Source organism: Nyctereutes procyonoides, unplaced genomic scaffold, assembly GCF_905146905.1.
Source record: "Nyctereutes procyonoides isolate TBG_1078 unplaced genomic scaffold, NYPRO_anot_genome, whole genome shotgun sequence".
Taxonomy (NCBI): Eukaryota; Metazoa; Chordata; class Mammalia; order Carnivora; family Canidae; genus Nyctereutes; species Nyctereutes procyonoides.
In genome coordinates this window covers 10767033-10791528 of record NW_026575049.1, presented here as the reverse complement: position 1 = coordinate 10791528, position 24496 = coordinate 10767033, and the positions used below count along the sequence as shown (strand labels likewise).

The 24496-nt window shown below is 40.7% G+C and overlaps 1 pseudogene; it reads right to left on the bottom strand.

Annotated features, from left to right (window-relative positions):
- Nucleotides 1-20043: 20043 nt before the first annotated feature.
- On the bottom strand, nucleotides 20044-20858 carry LOC129511594 (MICOS complex subunit MIC26-like; annotated as a pseudogene).
- Between the last annotated feature and the right edge of the window lie 3638 nt (nucleotides 20859-24496).

The following is a 24496-nucleotide window of genomic DNA, read 5'->3' as shown; positions in this document are numbered from 1 at the left end:
CTGAGCACAGAACCCTATGTGGCGCTCAATCCCATGACCCTGAGGTCATGACTTGAGCTGAAACCAAGAGTTGTACGCTTAATCAACTGTGCCACCCAGGTGCCCCTGGGTAAGTGTATTTCTTAAAAATGTAAGGAGGTATTCTCTGTCTGGGTCTGGGTGCGGCTTGGTTGGCGCTGTCACCTGGTGACATTTCCCTTGCACCTTGCTCCTTGAGTCTAATTGGTGCTTCTGCTCACTGATGGGTCTGCGGTCTTTATTCAGGTCATGCAGTTAGTGTGTGTATCTAAGTGGGGCATGGGGAGGGCTGAGGCTGTGATTCAGTACAACTCTACACTCTGGGCCTTCTCTGAGCTGCATTCCTTGGGCCTGGTGACATCTGTGGCTTTCCCACAGCTACTGTTACTGTCCTGGCTACCTTGTCACCCAGGCTGACATTTTAACTGTTCTTGTTTTATTGCCCTTTTTCTCTGCTGTCAGCCCTAATATGCTCACTCAGCATTGTTGCTCTTGCTCAGCTGACCCTGGAGTTTGAAGAGAGATTTGCCCCTGGATGGTGATGGTTCTTCCTATCAACCTTGGCTAGTCTAGCAACACTTTTTGCATGGCGCTGTTGCCTGAACCCAAAGATAATGGCACTGAGTCTCTGGCCATCATCGTATAGCTACGGAATTGTTGGTTTGGAATCCATTTCTAGGATATGCTCATAGAAAGATGGCCCAGTTCTAATATTTTTTGAGACAAGGCAGAAAGGGGGCTCCTCAGTGCAACAGCATCTTGAGGAGGGGCTCCTCATCCTGGCATGAATTCCAGGATTACACCATACTATATACTGATCCAATATCGATATCCCAACCAATACCAGTTGTAACACTAATAGCAATACTCTATTAATTGAATGCCGGTACTAATTCCAATATTATTAAATGCCAATACTAAACCTTTTACTTCTATTTCCAATACAAACTACCATCTGTTGAGTGTTAAGTATGTATCAGACCAAGAACCACGTAGGTAATACCACATTTAATCCTCACAAGAATTTTTTTTGACGGTAAAATATATACTGCTTAACATATACTAGGCGCTGTTCTAGGTGTTTTACAGTTATTTACTTACTTAATTCTTACTACTGCCCAGAGAGGTACAGTTATTTCTCCCATGGATGAGGAAATTGAAGATTAGAGAAGCTAAATAACTTGCCCAAGCTCAAATTCTAAAATATATGGCAGAGCAAATGTATAAAATAGCTTTCTCTGACTCTAAATCGGGTACTATATGATGCATTTGTGTGTTTAGAATTGCCAAGATGCATTTATAAATTTTCTACGCTCTCTGCATCTATTAAGAAATTTCTGATAAAAAATTGTCCCAACAGAAGCATCATTTTGTTAAAAGGTAATTTTACCCTCAAATTTTGCTCCACTTAAAAGTATCTTTTAAATGAGAGGCGCCTGGGTGCGACAGTTGGTTAAGCATCTCTTGATTTCAGGTCAGGTCATGATTTCAGGGTCGTGAGATTAAATCCTGAGATGCTTTCCACGTGAGGCATGGAGCCCTCTTAAGATTCTCTGTCTCCCTCTCTCTCTGCCCCTCCACAGAGCTCATCAACACATATGCGTGCTCTCTCTCTCTCTCTCTCTCTCAAAAAGTATCATTTAAATTAGAAATAATTTCTCTTGATTTTCCTTAATTCCACTGAACTGATTTGAATATAGTTTTCAGAAATTACTTCAAGGCTGGGTTATAGTCCGTTTTTATGAACAGTGAGGCTGTCTTTTAAAATCTCCTATGGTTTTGAAAAAATTGCAAAACATATTGTTTGTGATGAGCATGTCATCATATTTTACTTGTGTATGTCTCTTTAATAGTAGACAAAGACACCAGAACTATTTCTCTAAATTGTTCTTGTCAAGCACCACTTTATTGTAGAAATTTCTTTCACTAAATTGGATTTTGGGGAGAGCTTAGAGCTTAATGCTTATGGTGAATTTTTAGGGGAATTTGATTTTTTATTATTTTTCTTAGTTTCATATTTGATTTTAGTGTTCAGAAGGCTGTCCCAAGTAAGGCCCCTGAGACTGAGGTCTTTTATCTGCAGATTGGCCAAAACATGATCTGTACATAATAAACACATGGCCAATTTCCTAGGTCTCCATCCTCTAATAAGAGATCCTCAAGGGGCTAGCTGGTAGTTCATTTTTCCTGTAATCCATGCATTGGCCTATAACTGCAATCTGATGTCATTTGTCATTGGCAGTGGAATTAGCATTTTACAACACAGGCCTTTCTGGATGACAGTGACTAGAATCAGATATCCATGCATTATGGCTTTCACAAGGTTCTTGAATTGTGAAAGGTGCTAAAATCCAGGGCTGATCCTGTCAGGCATTAATCGTATCACAAAACAGACCTCTCATGTGGTCTCTAATGGAATGCAGAAATCACAAGGATTCTTTTATGATTTAAAGTAGGGTTCTTAACTTGGAATTCATAGACTCCAAAGGCATCTGTGCTTACAATTGAGGGGTCTATATACCTGATGGGAAAAAAATCCACAAACTTATTTTCACTAATCCCCAGTGAAATGCAGTATTTCCTTCCCTTATGAATGTAGGCCACAAACCCAATAGTATCACCTATTGATGATACCTGTGATTCTGTCTCTCATAGAAATCACAGCTATTTTCCTTTTATATTTACATTATATTATATTTCCTTTTTATATTTGCTACTGACATCACAAAATACCATTTATTGTTTCTCAACTTTAAGGTTGTGGTGATTAGACACTGTGATATCTTAAAATGTAATGCTTTAAAGAAGCACATATATTATGACACCAAATTCAAGAAATAGGTTAATTGTAAGGAGTGCATTTGTCATGGTGAGCACTGGGTGATATATGGAATTGTTGATTCACTGTTTTGTACACTATATTATAACACTGTATGTTAACTATATCAGAATTAAAAACAATACCCCTAATCCCAAAACCACATTGATAACTGTATTTCAATGTAATTGGCTTGCAATCTTATCAGTTTAATTTCAAATGCTTTCATTTAAAAACATATTTCTGAAAGGGATCCACCAGTCTGTCAAATGGGTGCCTAGCATGACAGGTTAAGAATCCCTGAAAGGGGTTTCCTGGGTGGCACAGTCAGTTAAGCTCCAACTCTTGATTTCAGCTCAGGTCATGATCTCAGGGTCATGAGGTTGAGCCCTGTGTCAGGTTCCACACTCAGCATGGAGTATGCTTGAGATTCTCTCTCCCTCTCCCTCAGTCCCTCCTCCCACTTGTGCTTTCTCTCAAATAAATAATTTTTTTTTTTTTAAAGAACCCCTGTAAGGTTGGTATGAAGGTGTGTGGAATGAGGGCATGCTGGTCAAAGGTAGCCTCTAAACCAAACTCTGTATGTGGTGTCTAGGGAATCTTATGAAAGAGGAAGAGAACCTCATTTGCTTTTCTAGCTTTCAGAAGGATGACTGATCCTCAATATAAGAGATCCGAGTCAGAAATCTTGAACATAAAGACCAGTCAGCCTGTAGCTGGAGATGTAAGCAGCCCCAGGGGTCAAGCAAAGGGTGCTTCTACACAGTATATCAGACATGAATCCAGGCAGACTGTGGTATTTCTATGGACTGTGCTAAGTAACTATCCACACAATTTCTACACAAGTTAACCTATGTTGCTAAGTACTCCTATACCCAGATTGAGGGGTGCATACTATGTAAAACACACTGATTCGACTTAAGCCTTCATTCTTAAAGATGCGTTCAGAAGACTCTAGCTTTTATTCTTCAAAATATAACATAGATCTAACAGTATATCCAGATGTTGACTCTGTAACTTGGGACAGCTATTATCTTGCGATAATCACTCCATTCTCAGATTGCTCATTGGTGAAAGCATTTATTTAAAAGAACATAACCTTAAAATAGAAATAATTTGGGAAAATTATGTGTATCAGTTAGGATTACGATCTGCTGCATATAATTGGAAACCCCAAATCACAGTAGCTTAAACAAGATAGATATTTATCTTCTCTCATCTAAAATAAAGTCCAGAGGTAAGAAGTCCATGAGTAGCATATCCCCGTAAAGTCATTGACCCAAGGTCCATTTTTTTTTTCTACTTCAACCTTAGCAAGTGACACCTAGTCTTACGATTCAGTATGGCTAATTGAGTTCTTAGGTAGCAGGAAGTATTGGAGGAGAAAGATGTTCAGCTTGGGACACCTGAATTTGAGGTGCCTGAAGATACTGAAGGGAAGGTGCCAAGGCAATGTTTAGAAATGCCGGCTCAGGGGTGCCTGGGTAGCTCAATCAGGTAAGCGTCTGCCTTCAGCTCAGGTCATGATCTCAGGGTTCTGGGATTGAGCCCCACATCGGACTTCTTGCTCAGCGAGAAGCCTAAATCTCCCTCTCCCTTTGCCCCTCTCCCCCTACTTGTGTTCTTGCTCTCTGCTCTCTCTCTCAAATAAATAAATAAATAACAAATTTTGAAAGAAAGAAATGCTGGTTCAGAGCTCAGAAGAATTGCCTGGTGGGAGGTCCCAGACCAGGAGTCAACTGTGTACAGAATGAAAGGCAAGGATATGCACGAGACGAGATGGCTCAGAGGAAATGAACACCATTAGAAGAGGACCAAGGAGAGGATCTTGGAGACATTAACAAAATTAAATGTTTTTTTTTTTTTAATTTTTATTTATTTATGATAGTCACACAGAGAGAGAGAGAGAGAGAGAGAGAGAGAGAGAGAGAGGCAGAGACATAGGCAGAAGCAGGCTCCATGCACCGGGAGCCCGACGTTGGGATTCGATCCCGGGTCTCCAGGATCGCGCCCTGGGCCAAAGGCAGGCGCCAAACCGCTGCGCCACCCAGGGATCCCAAATGTTTTGTTTTTTAAATGCAGAAGGATAAAAGAGTCCTCCCAGCTGAGTTAGCTTCTTCTTAGCAACCTTCTCAATAAGCAAGCCATTTGACCCTTTTGCTTATATTTCATTGACCATAACTTAGTCACATGGCCCCAGCTAGGGAGCATGGGAAATGTAATCTCATAATTAAGTATACTGTTGCCTCCAACTAAACTGGGGTTCTATTTCTTATTTATTTGTTCATTTATTTATAGCACAGAGTGAGGGAGGAGCAGAGGCAGAGAGGGAGAGACAGACTCCCAAGCAGGCTCTATACTGAGCAGGGAGCCCAACACAGGGCTTGATCTCAGGACCCTGAAATCATGACCTGAGCCAAAACCAAGAGTCCGATGTTTAACAGACTGCGCCACCGAGGTGCCCTTGGGGTTCTATTTCTAAAGAAGAAAAGAGAATGGATATCAGGTGGCAGCTATGGTCCCTGCAATGGTCTATACACAGGGACTTAAGGATTACAGCCTTCAGAGAAGAACTCAAGAAAGAGCACTGGACTAGCAGACAGATGCCCTGGGTCCTAATCCTGCCTCTATGTTTTACCTACCATACCTTAAGCAAATTTCTTGGCTTCCTTGAAGCTTTACTTCTTTCATTGTTAATGAAGATGTGACCTTTTTTTTTTCTTTCTGCTTTCCAAGTGTTGTTAACCTTCACTGAGGCAATATATGTGAAAGCACACCTACAACTATGAAAGCATCCCATAGGTACAAGGTATGTTGTGACTTCAGGGTGCCTGGGGGTTGTAATCAGAGAAGGATCCTTGTAGCAGATTTCCCAGTAAGCCAATCACACTTAAAAACCCTGAGCCAAGAAACAATCCCATCTTGACTGCTTAGCTCCTGATAATTGCATTTTCTAAGGTTAGGTGGAAATTAAACTATTGTATCATCAGACCATTAAACGGTGCCAGCTACATGTACTGTAATTGTGATATGGGCAAAGAAGGTAATTTTCACTGATAGTATCATGTCTGATGAGCAATGTCTTAAATGGAAGTCTTGGTTGCTGTTGAGCATAGAATCAACTCTAGCTATTTGAGGCAGAATGGAATGATTGCAGGATTAAGATGGCTTACAGAATCATGGGGGACAGGGAGCTGAATAAATAGGCTGAGCTTCCACAGACAACCCCAAAGCGCCCACAGAACTGTTCAGCTTCTCCTGCCATGACTGAAGAACCATCTGTTAAATCAGTTGTGCTTGAGGTCCGGGGTCCAGAGTTGCACTGCTGCAGCCTCAATCAGATCCAACCAGATCCACACCAAAATGGTACTTCACTCTATTTCTTACCCCATTTAACTCCATTCCAAAAACAGTTCTCACATGATTGTACCTGATTGGTGGATCCTTGATCAACCCAGAACCCTAGCTTCAAAAGAGTCTAAGAATGGTAACTTTCTCCTATACAACCTCTGCTAGAAGTGTATTGGAATATATGTTATACATGTCAATCGTCATTCCATGGTATTTGTCAGAATGAATTTTATGTGTACCTGTGAAATAGCAATGGTTATTTGAGGTCCTAAAACACTGGCTACACGTCTAAGAAATGAAATGATTTCAATGTAATATAATATAATTTGGGTGGAAGGAATTCATTAACTCAAGTGTGTATTCAATGAAGAGGCAGAAAGCATAGGCAACATTCATGTACATATCTCCCTAGCATGTTATTCTTGAGTTAAAACATTTGCACCAGCATTAAACCTAAGTTAGGCATGTGGATGTTTCATTAAGAATATTCTCTGCTCATAAATATAAATTTCTGTTTACTTCCATTGATTAGGATTGGAATAACTTACTCATTTTAATGTATTTACACATCATGATGAAACCACAATAATTAAAGTTCAAGATGTGCATAGAGATGATCTAATGAAATTTTATTGACTAAAAGAGTTCCCAATAATTATCTTTCTGCTTGAACAGCTTAGCTAATAAAACATAAGGCATTCAAAATAAGAATGGACTAGACTCATAGAAAAATGACCACAGTTTTTAATGAATCTAAAAATATTGTGTGTGGGGGGAAGATTCATTAGAGTGAGAAGATAGTTTTGTTATGGTAGGTCAGACTGGCTTCTGAGAAGGGCAGATTCTCAATTTGATAATGCAAAACATCTGCAACAAAACCATGACCTGTCACTGAATGGTAAATCGGAAAAGTAGACAAAGGTGGTCAATGGATGGAAGAATTTGACTGACCTTTCAAAAGACTGCTTAGGTCGGGCTTGGGGAGAAGGTAGGAGAGCAGGCTAGAGGGCAACACAGCAGTGAGAATAGGCTTTTTTCTAAACCTGTTTTGTTTTTCCCCGAGAAAATAGTTTACAAACTTTTTGGTCTCGAAGTTCTTTTAAATTCTTAAAAATTGGGGCACGTGGGTGGCGCAGTCTGTTAAGCATCCGACTCTTGGTTTGGGGCTCGGGTCATGATCTCAGGGTCGTGAGATCCAGCCTGGTGTTGGAATCCTTGCTCAGCGCAGAATCTGCTTAGAGTTTCTCTCTCCCCGCTCCTTCCCTTCCCTAGTTGCATACATGCTCTCCCAAATAAACACATTTAAAAAAAATTCTTAAAAATTATTGAGGCCTCCAAAGAGCTTTTGTTTATGTGGGTTATATCGAATCAATATTTATCGTACTCAAAACTAAAGCAGAGATTTAAAACTATTTAAAATAGCAATAATAACCCTATTATCTGTTAATACAATGGTTAGTTGTGATGTAAACCCCTATCAATGAACTTTTGGTACTCAGTTACATTAAAATCCATTGGTCTGGGATCCCTGGGTGGCGCAGCGGTTTGGCGCCTGCCTTTGGCCCAGGGCGCGATCCTGGAGACCCGGGATCGAGTCCCACGTCGGGCTCCCGGTGCATGGAGCCTGCTTCTCCCTCTGCCTGTGTCTCTGCCTCTCTCTCTCTCTGTGTGACTATCATAAATAAATAAAAATTTAAAAAAAAAAAAAAATAAATAAAATCCATTGGTCTATCTTGTCCTTTGAATGAATCTTTTACATGTTTTGATTTTATAACATTATTCATCGGTCATTTGGAGAATATTCACTTAAAGATGCAAATGTAACAAAATTGACACATTTTATCATACATATTTTAAAAATTACATTTGTTAATGTCACCATTGACATCATCAGAAAAGTCTTTAAGCATTGGGAAACTGTCAAACTGAATGCGATAAATATAAATTTTCCATAGCTCTAATTTTCGCTTTAACCTTGAATTCCATCACTGGCAGTGAATACTGTGAGGTAATTTTCCTTGAAGTGACAGGTTCACTTTCATTTTTTTGAGAAAATGTCTGCTTACTGACCAGGTCCTAGTCATCATAAATTTTCTGCCAGTTGCTCTTTTATTGTTATTATTACTATTATTATTATTATTTTTAACGAGCTCTATACCCACTGTGGGGCTTGAACTCATGACCCTGAGATTAAGAGTCACATGCTCCACCAACTGAGCCAGCTAGGTACCCCTGTTAGTTGCTTATTTATTTATTTATTTATTTATATTTTTTTAGTTGCTTTTTTAAATAAAAATGGTGGCACATGAAAAACGAAGTGGCTTGTTCAGCCTCAAAACTTAATTTTTCTAGTGACACTCATTATACTTTGGTGTACAAAAGCTCTTCACGTGTACTTCCCGATTTAACACACAAACTGTAATCAGGAGTCGAGACATCAGAAACGAATACTTTTTACTGCTTCAGGAAAGACATTCTTAGGTGAAGCAGCATTAATTTTCTGATGTGAATGCATGTTGGTGGAGAAATATCCTGCGGTACGATTGCTGCCATGTGGTTGATTTGAGCTAAAGTGTCAGAAGTTTTGTTTAGTGTCATTGGAAATATCAAAAGAGTGAAAAAGACAAATAATGGCCTTAGTTTTGTCATGAAAATAAATTTGATTTCATGGATTCCCTGAAATACTTCTGTGGTGGTGTTTGAGTTGATGGTTTCTAGGTAGGTCCCATAAGGGATCTGTGGTGATTGTCATCCACAGGGCCCTTTGGTTTTGTGCAGAGGAAGCCATGATCTTATGTTAGCCCAAATGCATGAGATAGTGAAAAAAAAAATCTTATAGCCTGTAAATCATTAACATTAATCATGAGTTGCCCCGGGAGCAGTGTTCCAAACAAAACTCATTAGCTTGGAAAAGTTCTGTTAGTGTTTCCAAGGTTCTTCCCTGGTCTTCTAATGGTACGTACTCTTTCTGGCCATCAGATCTGCACCCCTGGCTTTCCTTCTGTACACAGCTGACTCCTAGTTCTGTACCTCCCACCAGCCCGTTCCTCTGAGCTCTGAGTGAGCATTTCCAACCATTTCTCTGGCACCTTCCCTTAGGCACCTGCAGGTACTTCAAATCCAAAGTGTCCTGAAGTGAACCTCTTTCTTCTCAAATCTATTGCCCCTTTTCTAGCTCCTCTCTTAGGTGCCCAAGCCAGAAACTTAGAAGTAAATCGTAGACTCTTCTTTTTCCCAGTTCCATGACTGACTGATCCTTTGATCTTGTTGACTCTATTTTATGTCTTTCGAATTATTCTGCTAACCTGCAGCTCCATTGTGAGTCCCTGGATAATTGCTTTGGATGTCCTAACTAATCTCTCTACCCTACTACAATCCATCTCTTCTTACAGATACTATTTTCCCCCCTAAAGCCAAAAATGGCTATGTCACTCTTCTGCTGAAAATCCTTCATTGGCACCTTCAGAAAGCAAGGGAAACTCAGCATGGCATACAGGACCCTTTAGTACCGAATCTGGTCTCCTCTCAGCCTTATTTTCCAATCAAGCCCTCTGTGCTCCCAGTCACAACCTTTGGCTTACATACCTTCAAATACTGTATACTCTTTCCTACCTTGGTAATTTTGCTTATGCAGTTCTGTCCTTTCATTTGCCTGGCTGTATCACACTTTTTCAGTATCCAGCGGAAGTACTCAGCAGACACATGCTGACCATTCAATCTATGCCCTCCACAATATTCCTGCAACTCTGCAAACACATCTCTAGGATAGTGCTTGCTACACTATATAGTTATCATCGATCTTCTTTCCTGTCTTCTGGCACACATCTTTTAGTACAGAATTTGTCATGTAATGTTCATCTCTTCCCAGGGCCTTTCATGGTGTTGGGCACACAGAGAGATTGAAAAAACAAACAAACAAACACTAACTTAACTAATTATATTGGGTAAAATAATTTTTAAAAAAAGGATAGAAATTTTTATGTCATATTTTCTTAGAGGGGAGTTATCTACATGATTCTGTATCAGTATAGTTAAAGAATTACGGCAAAATAATGCTAAATTTTATGGTAGTATAATTTCACAGTCTTTTTCTCTAGATCTGATTGGGTTTCAGTTGCTTTCATCTACCTACTTCCTTTGTAGAAGCAACATTGTGCAATGGATAATAAAGTGTTCTTGAGTTGGGATGGAGTCAGTAAGAAAATCACTTACCTTTGTACCAATTTCCTTTTTTTTTTTTTTTTGTGGGGACATTACTTCTCTTTCTTTCTTTCTTTCTTTCTTTCTTTCTTTCTTTCTTTCTTTCTTTCTTTCTTTCTTTCTTTCTTTCTTTCTTTCTTTCTTTCTTTCTTCTTTCTTTTTTTTCTTTCTTTCTCTTATAGGAGTTCAATTTGCCAACATATAGCACAACACCCAGGGCTCATCCTGCCAAGTGCCCCCCCCAATGTTCCCTTTTTTATGGGGATGCTTCAAAGTACTAGAGTGCAGTGATTTCCAGCTGCTTCAGGTAGGCTGGATATGGTAGGGCTTAGGTTGGGCAAATTTTACCATTAAGCTGAATCCTACAGAGAGAGGAGAATCTAAAAGTTGAATTCTTTTCTTTTGCATACCCAAGAAAGTTTATTAAATGGCATTCTCCTGATGATTGAGGAACTCATGATTGCCATGAACCCAGCCTTGGGTTGATTTTCATTTAGATTTTCTTAATTATGGCTAAACTGTAGATGTCAAGAGGGAGACTTAAGAATTCCACTGGAAATGGATTGATGTTGTGGCAGTATTTAGGAGTAGGTGTAGGTGTATGTCCTGAAAGAGTATCATTAGAAAAATCTCCTAATCTTGTGTTTTCTACTGTGAATTCTTAGAAACACACAGAAATTATTTCTCGAATGTGAAAAGTACTCAAAATTTCACAGCTCAATGGTTAGAATTTACTTTAGCAAGTTAGATTTATCTACTGCGGACTCCTATTCGAAATTAAAGGCCTCTCAATGTGAAGCAGAGAAGTTGGTCTTCACATACAATGTTTCTGACTTACCTCCAGAAGGGCCTTGGTTGTGTTGACTATGGAAATCTTTTGATATTTCAGAAAAGTTCTTATCGAAATCTTTTCTTTGGCCTATTCTCCTTCCTTCCTCTTCTTTAAAAAAATAAAAAAGTTGGGGATCCCTGGGTGGCTCAGCGGTTTAGCACCTGCCTTTGGCCCAGGGCGTGGTCCTGGAGTCCCAGGGATTGAGTCCCACATCGGGCTCTTGGCATAGAGCCTGCTTCTCTCTCTGCCTCTCTCTCTCTATCTCTCTATGTCTATCATGAATAAATAAATAAAATCTTAAAAAAAAAGTCTTGTTCTTGTTGTTCCTTCCTTTCTTTATACTTAAGATCACAAGATGACTGAAATATGTTTTGCCCACACCTTTATTTAATGGACTATGCTATCTTACTCAAAGCTGTATCTTTTCCATAGTAAATATTTAATTTTATTCCAGTATTTTTAAAGCAATGTTTCTCTCATTTTCAAGGATTAATATAATTCACTCTTTTTTTTTTTTTTTTTACTTTTGCACTTTTTTTTTTATTTTTTTTATTTATTTATGATAGTCACAGAGAGAGAGAGAGGCAGAGACACAGGCAGAGGGAGAAGCAGGCTCCATGCACCGGAAGCCCGACGTGGGATTCGATCCCGGGTCCCCAGGATCACACCCTGGGCCAAAGGCAGGCGCCAAACCGCTGCGCCACCCAGGGATCCCTATAATTCACTCTTTAACATTATGGCTTTCTGTGCAACACTATTTGTTTTTTTCTGTTTAGGTCTGGATGCAGTTATACATACATTCTTTTACTCCTCTTTTTTTTAGAGAATCTCTAAGTATATTCACTTTATCCAATGTGTTTCTTATGGGTAGGATCACTAAATGCAGAATGATGCTTCATCTGCCAGTACCTCTGTCAAATCATGTTTCAACACCATTTTTGGAATTTTACCAAAATATTTTTCGCCTTAATCCCTAAATATAGATTTTGATTTCCTAATTCATTTTGTTTTGTATGTTTATGAATCTCAATTTGTATAATATCTGTATATTGTGTGGTTTATATAGCTATTTGAAACAGTGTGATCATAGAGTGTGATTGAACAACGTGTCAAACAATGTCATGAGAGGGATATGCACAGAACTAGAGTCTCCCTGCATTTCATTGTGTTATTGATTTAGCAGTAATCTCATTAACTGTGCTACTTTCCACAGTGACCACAAATGTTACTTCATATTGCTAAGCAAAGAAACTGTCCTTTGGAAATGAGTACAGATAATTTACAGAAAGAATACGGTCATTGTAAAGTATGTTTTAGCTAGAAGCTAAAGCAAATAAAAGCTCCAAATGAACCAATGAAAGAGAAAAGCATTTGCAAAATAAGTCTTATGATGCACTTAGGGAAGAGCTGTATGACATTTCCTTTTGCTGTTATAATGGTATATTATTTGGTTGGTCAGCTGGCCAGCCAGCCCCTAACGACTTCATATCCTGTTTTCTAATTACAGGACTACAAATTAATACATCTCCAGTGTTGGGCAATGACATTTCAAATCATTTAACTAACTCCTTCGCACAGGTTACCTTCCTTTATCAGCACTATAAAAAGGAGACTGATGCAGCATTTCTAGTCACTGGGAAGAGTGGCCTAATAAGCTGATGAGTCATGAACTCAATTCTTTCCTGTTGCCCAGCATTTCCAGCAAAGCTGAAAGGTTGAAAAAAATAAAGCATCCATTTTGTAAACAGACAAAGAAATATGGTGATAGGTTAACTGTGACACTATTAAAGCCAGGATGAGAAATCACTTGTTCACCATATTTTAAAATTAAGGAAACCACTGCACAATAATGAGGGTCAAATTTATGTAATCAGGTAGGTTCGTGATATGCATTAGCTGGCAAACATACTGAAAACCATCTGGAGCCACAAAAATAGGTAGAATTTTTTCCTCTTAGAAAATTTCCACATCAGCTGTTTATTTTAAACCATTCTTTAGTAATATTTTAATAATTTAAGAAAGATGATGTTAGGTTATTAAACTAAATTTTTTTGTGGTGCTACTATTGTAACATTTGATGATTGAATAATATGAATATGCTTCTGTGCTCTGCCGCTGATAGGACTGGTGCAGTCAAGGCTTCCTCTTCTATTGGGCTTCAATCATTAGGTTGGGCAGTATGGGAGAAATAACTACATTATTTACTAAATTCTCCTTGATGGGATGATGCTTTCAAAGGAACTCAGACTTAAATTCCCATTTTCTGAGATTTGAAGGATCAAAGAGGCAATCCAAAATCAAATCTACCCTTTCCTTCCTGGTTCTAGAAGAAAGCACATTGTCAAACATTTTCCCTCCTATGGAGTAAGGTCTTATTATGACTGGTAGCAGCCATATTCACAAATTACATTAAATTTGGCTCTTTGATGTGTTGTCTCCAACAGTTGTCACATGTAGAGTCTCAGTGACATAATGCATCCTGCCACTTTAAATGTGCATCTTCTTACTGGATTATATCACCATGAATTAATATTTTGCAATAAATCCTGCTATTATCCTGTGAATATGACATTGTTTTGTGGGGGTCAGGGAGGGAAGAGTGTTAATAGCATTACTTTGCCAAATATTAACATTAATTTTTATAATCCCATTCAGGAAAAACTTTTCGTTTTTTTTAATAATAAATTTATTTTTTATTGGTGTTCAATTTACCAACATACAGAATAACACCCAGTGCTCATCCCGTCAAGTGCCCCCCTCAGTGCTTGTCACCCATTGACCCCCACCCCCCGTCTTCCTCCCCCTCCATCACCCCTAGTTCGTTTCCCAGAGTTAGGAGTCTTTATGTTCTGTCTCCCTTTCTGATATTCAGGAAAAACTTTTCAATGACAAGAGGCTGAAAAAGAAAGAAAGAAAGAAAGAAAGAAAGAAAGAAAGAAAGAAAGAAAGAAAGAAAGAAAGAAAAAAGTAAAATGGCTCTTTCTTGATCTCTGAGAGGCTTTGAGAATAAAAACAAAGAAAAGATTGATGACCTAAATGATTTTTTTCTCTAGAAATAACTGATTTTTAGAGGAGTAGAGTAAGATTCAAGGGAAGAGTCTTACACAGCAATTAGGGAGGAGAAGTCGGAACTAAAAACATATATAAAGGAAAGGAAAGAAGAGAAAGGCCTAAAGATATCAAAATATAAATATTAACTAGCCATGATTTCAAGAAGAGTTGTTTACCTTTTGATTATCCAAGTATTGACTAGGACACACCTATGTATTTCACTCTCCTTATTTAACTTGGGACGGCCCTCTTCCAGCAAAGCACGATGACATTGAGTGCTTAGACCCTAGTGTTAGTATTCTCAAGGGTAACACCAGGGAAACTATTTTCCTTCCTGTAAATGGCTTCATCAAACAACCAAACTATTAACTGTAAGTGGTTATAGTCACCCTACAGGTGATCCCAATGCATGATAAAAAGTGAATGTTTACGTTTGAATAGGGTGCAATATCTTTACCCAGAGAAATGCATTTTGGGAAAGTGGTATTCAGATTATCAAGGACAAAGGGAAGTTGCTCCATTATCCTAATTACAGCACAAAGTAACTCTACCTATGCATAAAAAGGATGTTACTTTGGATCCAAATGTTAAATCATTTAAAGCTGCAATGAATTGGATGGTAGGCAAGTAAGTGTGGCTATAGTTGCCTAGAACTAGGCTGGAGAGGCTTGGTTTCATCTTGTTGAAATAGGGGAAGAGATTGAAAGGAAATTTGCCACTTTTTTTTTTTTTTGCAAAGATAGACAAGCTTTGTTCTTTTTTGCTCCTTTTGCATTTGACCTTGAATGATTACAAGAATGGCTACAAAGCCTCTAAAAATTAAAGTTCATTTTACTACAAAGGAATTTTTATGCAGTAGCTTTAATGTTGAACTGAAATTGAACTAGATTCCAGGCTGCATACTGGTTATTAACTTTCTTGGTGGTTAATATGTATGTGAATTAATGTTGTACCTCAATTTCTCTTCCAATTTTAGATTTTTTTCTGCCCAATTGTAGATATTTTCAATCTGTGGGTTATAGTATGGGAATAGAGACCACAAATAAAAACTATTGCAAAAAGTTTTCATAAAACTTCACTCTTTATGATAGGAAAATTAATATCATCGTGCATGTTATACTGACATAGCTGAAGCATGTTTTCTCTTTTGTATTTTTACACAACAACCATTTGTTGACTGAAGTTGGATTATTTAGATTATATAGGCAACCCTAAGGGATTATGTGTATTATGTAGTGGTGGAATCATCACTAAGGTGGTGAGTGTAGGCACTGTTTTCAGTCCTGGTGATGTGTCAACAGATATGCAGCTGAAAAATTTGTAAATGTACTGCCCTATTAAGAACAAAATGTATAGGTAACAGCAATGGCTGCTTGCTCTTGGAAACCAATCCTCTCTTCCTCTTTTTGTGGGAAGATGTGGCTGGCACACTTAGTAGGCTTACGAATTGAATAATTGGCTATTAATATGAAAGCAAATTAAACAGAAAGGATTTTGTTCATCTTAAGAACATGAGTGACATTCAGCTCTGGGAAGATATGTTGCAGGAAGCAGAACAAATTGATCCCTTAAGTGATCAAGTATATGAGGATGTAGGAGGGTTTCACAGAGACCCTGCAAAGCCCAGTTTGGTAGTTATTTGATTGAATTTTTACCTATTTCTGGAAGGGTCTTCAGAATTAAAGAGCAGTTTGACCAGTAAGAGAATGAGAATACCAAGTGCTCAGTTCCCAGGGCCTTATGCTGCTATCGATGTGATAACACCCACGGCTTGTGATCACAGAAAGAGCCTGACTTTCCAGTCAGAGAGGTCTGGGTCTGCATCCCAGACCAATCTCTTAACTAATGTTATTGCTTAACCAGTTTCTTCATCTGTAAAATAGGCATGGTGATGCTAGCTTGTAGTACACGTTACAATTCTGTGTGCAAAATGTCTGGTGCTCAGCAAGCTCTCAACCCTCAAGAAAAATTATAATAGTTCTTTTACCTTCAATTTTATCTCTTCCATCACTTCAAGAGAAAATGCCCACAAATTCTGGCCTGGGGCAGTTGCCGTTTTCAGTAGAATTTTTCAGCTGTGTATACACGTAGTCCTAAGTAGAGTTTTTTAAAACCCCGATGACAAGGCCGCACAATGAAAGAAATTGTCATTTTACCTGGGATGTATCTGCTCATCTGTGGTGGGGCTCCTCGCCAGATCTTTTGGGCAAGATTGCTCCGAAGGTTCTGAAAGAAAGAATTCATTTAATATTTTTCACTTGATCACTTACATTTTATTTATTTTAGGAGTAAGCAACGACTGGCATGGACATCTATTTATACAGTTTATTATTTTTTGAAAAGCCAACCGATGGCTCCTGCTAGCTCTCTTCTGATGTGCCTTGGCCCAGCCTGCTGGGTGACAGCCGGGGCGGCCACTGCTGTCCCAGCCTTCCCTGGGCAGCGGTCCCCTGCCCTCTGCGGGGCTCCCCGGGGTCAGGCCTCTCCTGCGCTCTCTGGGCTGTCCCCTCTGCTGTCCCCTCCGCTGTCTCCGCCGCGGGCCCACCCCAGCTGCTTCCCACTCAGTTCCTGGCTTCGTGGCTTGCAGAGGCCTGGGGAGTCCTTCCCAAGGAGGGCAGTGACCAGCATTCCTCTCGGACAAGTGGGAGCCTCCCTCCAGCCCCCTCCGCACCTGGCTGCAGCGGGGGCTTCTGGAAGTGTCCTTGGCAGTGGAGGCTCAGAGCTCGGTACAAGGGCAGATCTCTGGCCTGGGCTGCGGGGAGTCCCCCCTCCCCCAGCCCTTCACTGGGGGTGGGGGTGGGTTCCTCCCCCCTGGGCTGTGGGGGTTGGGGTGGGACTCCTCCCCCCCAGGATGCGGGGAGCCCCCTCCACGCACCCTTCATTCTTGGGGTGGGGGTGGGACTCCCCCCTCCTGGGCTGCGGGGAGCCCCCCCCCGCCGACTGCACCCATCACTCGGGGAGCCCCAGCTGAACGCCCCCCACTGCTCCGATTTCCCCAAGTACCAGCGCGAAGGAAGGCAGCAGGGCTTGGAACCCACTGGCCCAGGGCAAATGACGGAACAGCCCGGAGGGTCAGGCAGGAACTAGGCGCCACGGGTAGTTTCAGGGTTGGCAAGGCCCAGGCCTGGCTGGCAGCGCCCGGCAGACCTCGGGGCCTCTCTAGGTGTCCTGTGTCCTCCCCGCCTGCACACAGTGCCTGAGGTTCTAGTTCCTAGCCCCGCTTCCTCTTTCCAGTAAAAGCAGGGTGTGGTGCATTTTCCAGAGTGTTCTGTGGAACAATAATCCCTTGAGATGCTCCTTGAGGAAAGGTTTCCATGGTTGAATAACATTGTGCAACGCCGTGCCACTGTAGCTTGCTCGAGAAGATTCACGGACTGCTTTGGTATTTTAGAGGCTCTCAGAATTTCTGCTTTACCCAGAGGCTCGGAAAGTTACTGGACCACAAAGTGCTTCTTTCAAGTCGCACCTAATAACAACCAATAAAACCAGTGTTCAGTGGACATGCTGTTCCTTAATCCCTCCAAGACGCACCCACCTCAGGATTCTTGTCCTTGCTGTTCCCTCTGCCTGGAATGCTGTGCCTGTGGATGCTCACCCAGCCCACCCCCCACCTTCTTCAGCTCTCTGCTGAAGGGATGTCTTTCGGGACTACCCTACCTAAAAGAGCATCCTCTTTCACCCCCACTCACCTTTCTATGTATCCCCTATCCGGCTTCAGTTATTTTTTTCTGAGCACTTACAACTCTCCGACATTACAAGTCATTTATGTTATTATATAAGAATCAATTTATTTCCAGTAAGTCCCTTGTAACTAAAATGGAAGCTCCATGTTGGCAGAGACTTTGCTTTGCTCTCTGATGTATTTCCAGTTCTGGAATGGCAAAGCTGGCACTCAACAGATAGAGTGAACAAAACATTGGAAAAGAACAAGGGATCTCAAGGCAGAAGACCACCTGGCACCAATCCCTGACTCTACCTCTTTCTCTCTCCATGTGACCTTGAGAAAATCCCTTCATTGCTTAGACCCTTGATTTTTTTTTTAATATATATGAAATGAAGAGCAATAATACCCATCCTGCCTCTGTTGTAGGAACATGAGGAGGAACAAATGAGGGCTTGGCTATGATGGTACTTTGTGAATTGTTAGGGGCTGCTTACTCCCTTCAGGCTGCTATAACAAAAATACCACTGCCCAGATGGATGGCTTATGTAAGCAACAGAAAGTTATCTCTCATAGTTCCAGAGGCTGGGAAACCCAAGGTCAGGGTGCCGACAAATCCTGGGTGCTAGGAGAGCCTGCTTCCTGGCTCAAGATGGCTTTTTGCCATGTCCTCACATAGCAGAAGTACAGAGGGCCCTTTCTGGGGTCCCTGCTGTAAGGGCACTGATCCAGCCTCATGACCTAATCATCTCCCCAATTACCCACCTCCAAACACCATCACCTTGGGGGTAGGTTTCAGCATATGAGTTTTGGAGGGACACACATGTTGAGACCATAGCAGAGGCTGGGCAGACGCAGGTTGTTTATAATCAAAGACCAAATGCAGAAAAGGAATGGGAAATAACCCCCATGGGTGGAGATCACATTCTCTGGGAGTGTGAGGGTAGGTCATGTTGGCCAAAGGGAGGGACGGAGTAGGAAAAACCCAGAAGAGGTAGTGTGATTTAGGGAGCAAAGATCCCTCGATATAGTCCACAGTCTCGGGGACTTGGGAGGCGTCTATAGGAAGGAGGAAGAAAGATGTATGAATAGAGGCCGGGGAGCATTGCCATGCATCTGATACTTAGCTTTTTAAACAAAGTTTATTTAAACCACATGAAAACTATGGGGTAAACATTGTCTATGTTTTATTTGTGAGGACATGGAGGCAGAGGGGGCAGTTTTAATGTTACACCCAAGGCTGCAGAGGGAGTGAGAGTCCAGATCTCGGGGCTGATCTGAGGCGGGGTGACTACGCAGTCTGTCCTCCTACAGTCCCTCCTCCTGCTGGGATGTGGCCCTGTAAAAGCAAGGGCATGGTTATCCAGGGAACACCTGTTGGTTGGGCTCTTCCTTGGCTCTGCGGCTCTGCGCAGGAAAAGAATTTGAGCTGAGGAAGAGATTGTGCTGAGACAGAGGGCCACCCACAGGGGTTGCTCTGGTAGGGGGGCAAGGGAAGGAAAGAGGAAGGCAGGAAGTTGTGAAGAGGTAGCACCAGTTGACTTTGTTGTTGGCGGAAATGTGCATCTGTGCCGAAATGTGCATCTGTGCCATAAAGGAAATTGTTGAGGCCTGTGAGCATGGAGACTACTGCTTGCCTTGTTTACTTGTGTTATTTTCTGTTGCTAGGGCTGATTTCTTCTCATATCTTGTTTCTCTTTATTTTTTTAAATCATATGTTGATATTACTGTGTGCATTAACCAGTTATCTGTGTGTCTCTGAGTTAAACCAAAAAATCATGAATGACTTCAGTAACAAATCTGGAAATCGAATCAATTGAAAGAGATCTAATTTTCTTCTCTGTGTTACCAGTGTTTGCCTAATGGGGATTTTTTTTAATTCAAAATTTTAATAATGTATATTAATAGCAACATGAGAACCAGGAGTTCTACTGCTGGACATTATCTCTAGGTGAAAGGATTTCTGATTAGTCCACTGGTAGTATGGCATCACCCAAGATAACAAAGAAGCCTGGTATATTTTTTCCTGAAGAAGAAAGCCAACTTACTACATTCAGTACTGACTTCTCTGTCATTTTTCTGTAGAAAATGCATGGAGTTTCCAACGTTTACCTATATCTGATTAAAATGGGCAGAGCATGGAGCATTCTGCTTATTTCCAGGTGAATTCTTCACATTTCCTGGCTTTTGAAAGTTCTCCTTCCACAAATCTTCCATGACTATGTATCCTCGTAAACCCCAGTCATATCATTTCTCCCCACGGACCTGGACAAATACGATGGCTTGTTGTGGTAATAAAGAGAGGCAGCTAGTCCCATGAACCCAGGTGGATACACCAGTTTCTTTATTTTTGACCCTCTGGCCAAAAGAAGTCCAACAATGCCAGCAAAACCAGTAACATCAAGTCTTGGAAAAAATCCAGGAGGTGCATTTTGGAGATATTCATAGCTGTCTAATCCCATGGAACCAAGCTCTGAATCTTGGGCTTCGTTTGTGAGTATATTTCCTGACACCAACTTGTATATGGCTGGCAAAAAAGGCGGAGATGTGAAATGCTTTCTTCAAGCTGGGTCCTTGGCTCCTCCACATATTTAGATTGACCCTCAGGAACCGAGTGAATGAAAGCTCATTAACCTTTACAGAAGTTTTGTGAGGTGAGTCCCTTTTAGGTGATGCATAGACTTTAAGGGTGAGCAGACTCAGGCTGGCTGGCCCCACAGACCTCTGAATTACCTTGAATATGTTGCTGGTAGAGGTGGCTCCGGTGGGGGTCCCTAATGGGGATTTAAATCAACTTTGAGAAACCTTAATTTATTTGGGTATTAAATTCAATAAAGGCAGCCCACCAATCCAGCTGTTAGTCCTAATGTGTGAGAGTCACCTATGCTGAAGACACTGGGAACGTTGCCCTTAAAATAGGAGACCATGGTTAGAAATCAAATCTCGACAATTCTAGAATATCGGATAGTTGAAATCTCTAGGATAAAATAAGTATGTTTAATATGATTTCTATTTCATAGAGTCCATTCTCCTTATAAAAGTTGTCCGAGTGAGAGTCTGGAGGGAAGCTTTGGCTCCATGTATAAAGTGATAAACCTGAGCGATGATCAGGGAAATTCAGTCCTAAAACCCTTTTGTTAAAATAAATTGACAAATGATATTTAGAGGTGAGAATGGAATGGGGACATGTTTTTCCTCTCATTTTTTCTTTGAATAATGCTTTCAGTTTTCTCAGTTCAAATGAAAGGACATTGTGTGTGTGTGTGTGTGTGTGTTAGAGAGAGAGATATAAGAGCATTGCAAGGTTTTCAATGTTTCCCTCCTTGCTCTCTCTGCTCATGTGCTCTTGACTCTGTCCCTACATGATGATCATGGGCACAGTATAGTGCATGTCTTGGGGATGGAAATGCTGACAGCAGACGCAGCATTTGAATTTTGGCTTCACACTCTCTTCTGGCCTTGGCACATATATATATTTTTTACCCCTCTGTCTCTGTCTTCTCATCTGCAAACAAAGATAATAACAGTTTTTATATCTTAAGGTTGGGTTGAAATAAATTTCGAGGCCCGAGGTGGAGCCACTCCTGGCCAAGGTGCCACATCAGTAAAACCAAAATTAAGTTCACTTTTGTGTCCCTGTAAGTGGTTCTGCTTGACCACAGCCAGCATATTCAGTCAGCCGGCCCCAAACTCTGGGCCAAGCCAACTCTGAGCCTTCTTACCCCAAACAAGGTTGACCATGCAGCCCCAGACAATCAGATATTTTCTACTTTTCTCTTTCTAGACCTTTGTGCTTAATCTTATAAAAGTTTCTTGCCTTCTACCCCTTTTTGCAGGCCTTGGAAAAGAGACCATCTACTTCATGAAGTAATGGTTAAATTGTTTGTTTCACCTGCATTGTCCTCTTTAATCATTTTTCTAGACAGTTGCCATGAAGATTCCATGAGGTAATGCATGTGGAGCATCTGGCACATGGTAAATACTCAGCAAATATTTGTCAGGGTTATTTTTACAACTGATATCCTTTCCATTCTCTATGAGGATATGCCTTTCTTGAGGACAAGAATTATTTTACTTATGTTGTGATCCTCATGATACCTGTATACAGTAGGTGTTTAGTAACCGTCTATGTAAGGGAACAGAATCCACATTTTAACAATACTCAGTGTGTTGCAACTGGTCTTCAGTCTTCTCGAAATTCATCTGTTATAGTCAGCATATTCTCCTTGCAGGTATTGTCAGGCGGCAGGTTGAGTGTTTGAATGCTCCGCTGCCCTAAAGATAAATTCACGGTGTATTTCTGATATTCTAGACATCTAAATGTCACCTTATATTTTAAACATGCACTAGTTAGGTTGGATCCTACTGTGCTGGGGTCTTCCCTGGGTGCCTGATTTTTATGGAGCTGGGAGGGGCCCTGGGAGCATGAAAACATGCACAGTTGTGGAAATCAGACATCTTAAGTTCTGGGCAGTGTGGCTGGGAAAATGGTCATTTGTTTCCTCTGGGTTGCATTCTTGCACTTGCTTTTCCATGAGGTGGCTAAACAGAGGTAGAGAGAGTCATTTCTATTATTATTAATACCTTTGATAGTCCTTTTGGGCATTTGTTAAGGAGAACTGTTTCAGGAATAGTATAATCAGTCACTATCCACGTGAGACAAACAAATCTGTGCAGAGATCATTTAGGTCCACAGATCAAACTACACAAACAGCATTTCATGGCAGAGAGATGGCAAGATTGGACTCTTATTATGAAGCACTGTGAGGATACAACATGATTAAAATGAGTCAGAAGAAATTACCAAGCAGGGGTCAAGAAAGGATAGAGGGGACTTGATCATAGAAATACAAGCCCAGCTGAATTAATTCTATGGGCGTTTGTTTATCATAATTGTGCATAAACGTTTGAGTAATAATCACACCTCCAAATTATGTGGAAAATTATGTTCCTTTCAATTGCATAAAACAGTTTACATGCCTATTATCAACTTAGCCAAGGAGCATGTAATGATGTAAAAGCTAAGATCACAATGAAATGTTTCCATAAAAAAAAAATGGGTCAGTTTTTCCTTAACTTATATTTACTTGTCAATTTCAAAGGAATCAAATTTCATTATATCATACAAATACAGTATCCTAAAGGCACTAACTCCTGCTGTTTCAGGAAGTTACCCTGTATTTAGAAGTTTTCTGTGGCTTTCAGATAAATGTATTTCCTTTAGAAAAGCCATTCTCACAATCTAAGTAGATAGAGGCTGTTTCTAAGAAACTCAGGAATTCCTGATGTCATCTGTGTGTGGCAATCCCTCAATTAAGCGAGAAAGATCTGAAAACAGCAAAACCCTACGATTATACCAAGCAACTTAAAAGAAATGTGTCAAAAGCTCATTACGCGGGGTCACAGTTTGCAGCAAAATATGATCCTATAGAAAGTGAAAAAGCCTGCTCTTTTATGTTCGTATGCATGTGTGTGATTGTCTTTGGAAGCAGCAGTGACAAACCTCACAGATCAACAGCCTCCCCTTTGAGCAAATGTGGAAAACCACTTGTTAGTTCCTCCCCTCTAAGCACCCCTCCCTGTGGCACCACTTTGTCTTTAAAATACTTTATATTTGGTAAAAGTTAGGCTCAGCAAGCTCTCAAATACACGAAACTTCCTGAAGTCTCTTCCAACACTAAGTGGCCCCAATATGACAACTGGTGCATCAAGTGGCATGAGGCAGAGGAACATTTATCCTATTAGCAGTTTGCACCAAAATTTCTCTCAGAAAGGGGGATGTATTTACTTTGAAAAATACCCTAATAAGAGAGGGGAGAGAAGAGAGCCCCAGAGGGCCTAGGGTGTGGGTGGAATGTTCCTGAGACAAAGGGACCAATTTGGCAGGGACTTCCCAGCTCAGTGAAAGGAGAGACAAGGGGGCCTGAGACTTCCTCTCCGCCCTCCCGCGCAAATCTTAGCTGAAATTAAGGAACTGGTTTCCTATTTGGTGGAAGTTGGTTTTTTGTTTTTTAAAAAAACTTGCGTCAGGGCTGGTCTTGTGTCCAGATCAACTGAGTAGGACAGAGTTACCTATGTGGACCCAAGCAGAGAAAAACTGAGAATTATAATTTAAGAATTTTAGAAAGATTGTGGGGAGGCCTCTCGGAGACACAGATCTAGATGGGTTTACAGAACTCTTTGAGGGGTTAAGAGGGGTAAGAGAGCCTTTTTTGGCATGTTGGTCAACCAGCGACTTTACGGGAAACCACTACTTTGCGATAGTGTCTTCATTGGTGGGAGCTACCATTTGTCTTAAGCTACCTCATAGACAGGTGCTTGGAAACATGATTCTATAAACACTTGGCATGACAGTTGATTCTGCAGTCTTTGAACTGGCTAGACCTCAAAATGATGTTAATTTAAGAGGCTGGCTGATGGAAAATAATGATTCTTTCATAAAATAACAAAGAGCTTTAAGATCCTAGTCTTACAACTTATAAACATCCAACACTACCAATTTTTCCAACAATGAGTCAGAATCCTTGAGAATGAGGGATAAATTGGATACCAGATAAATTGGATA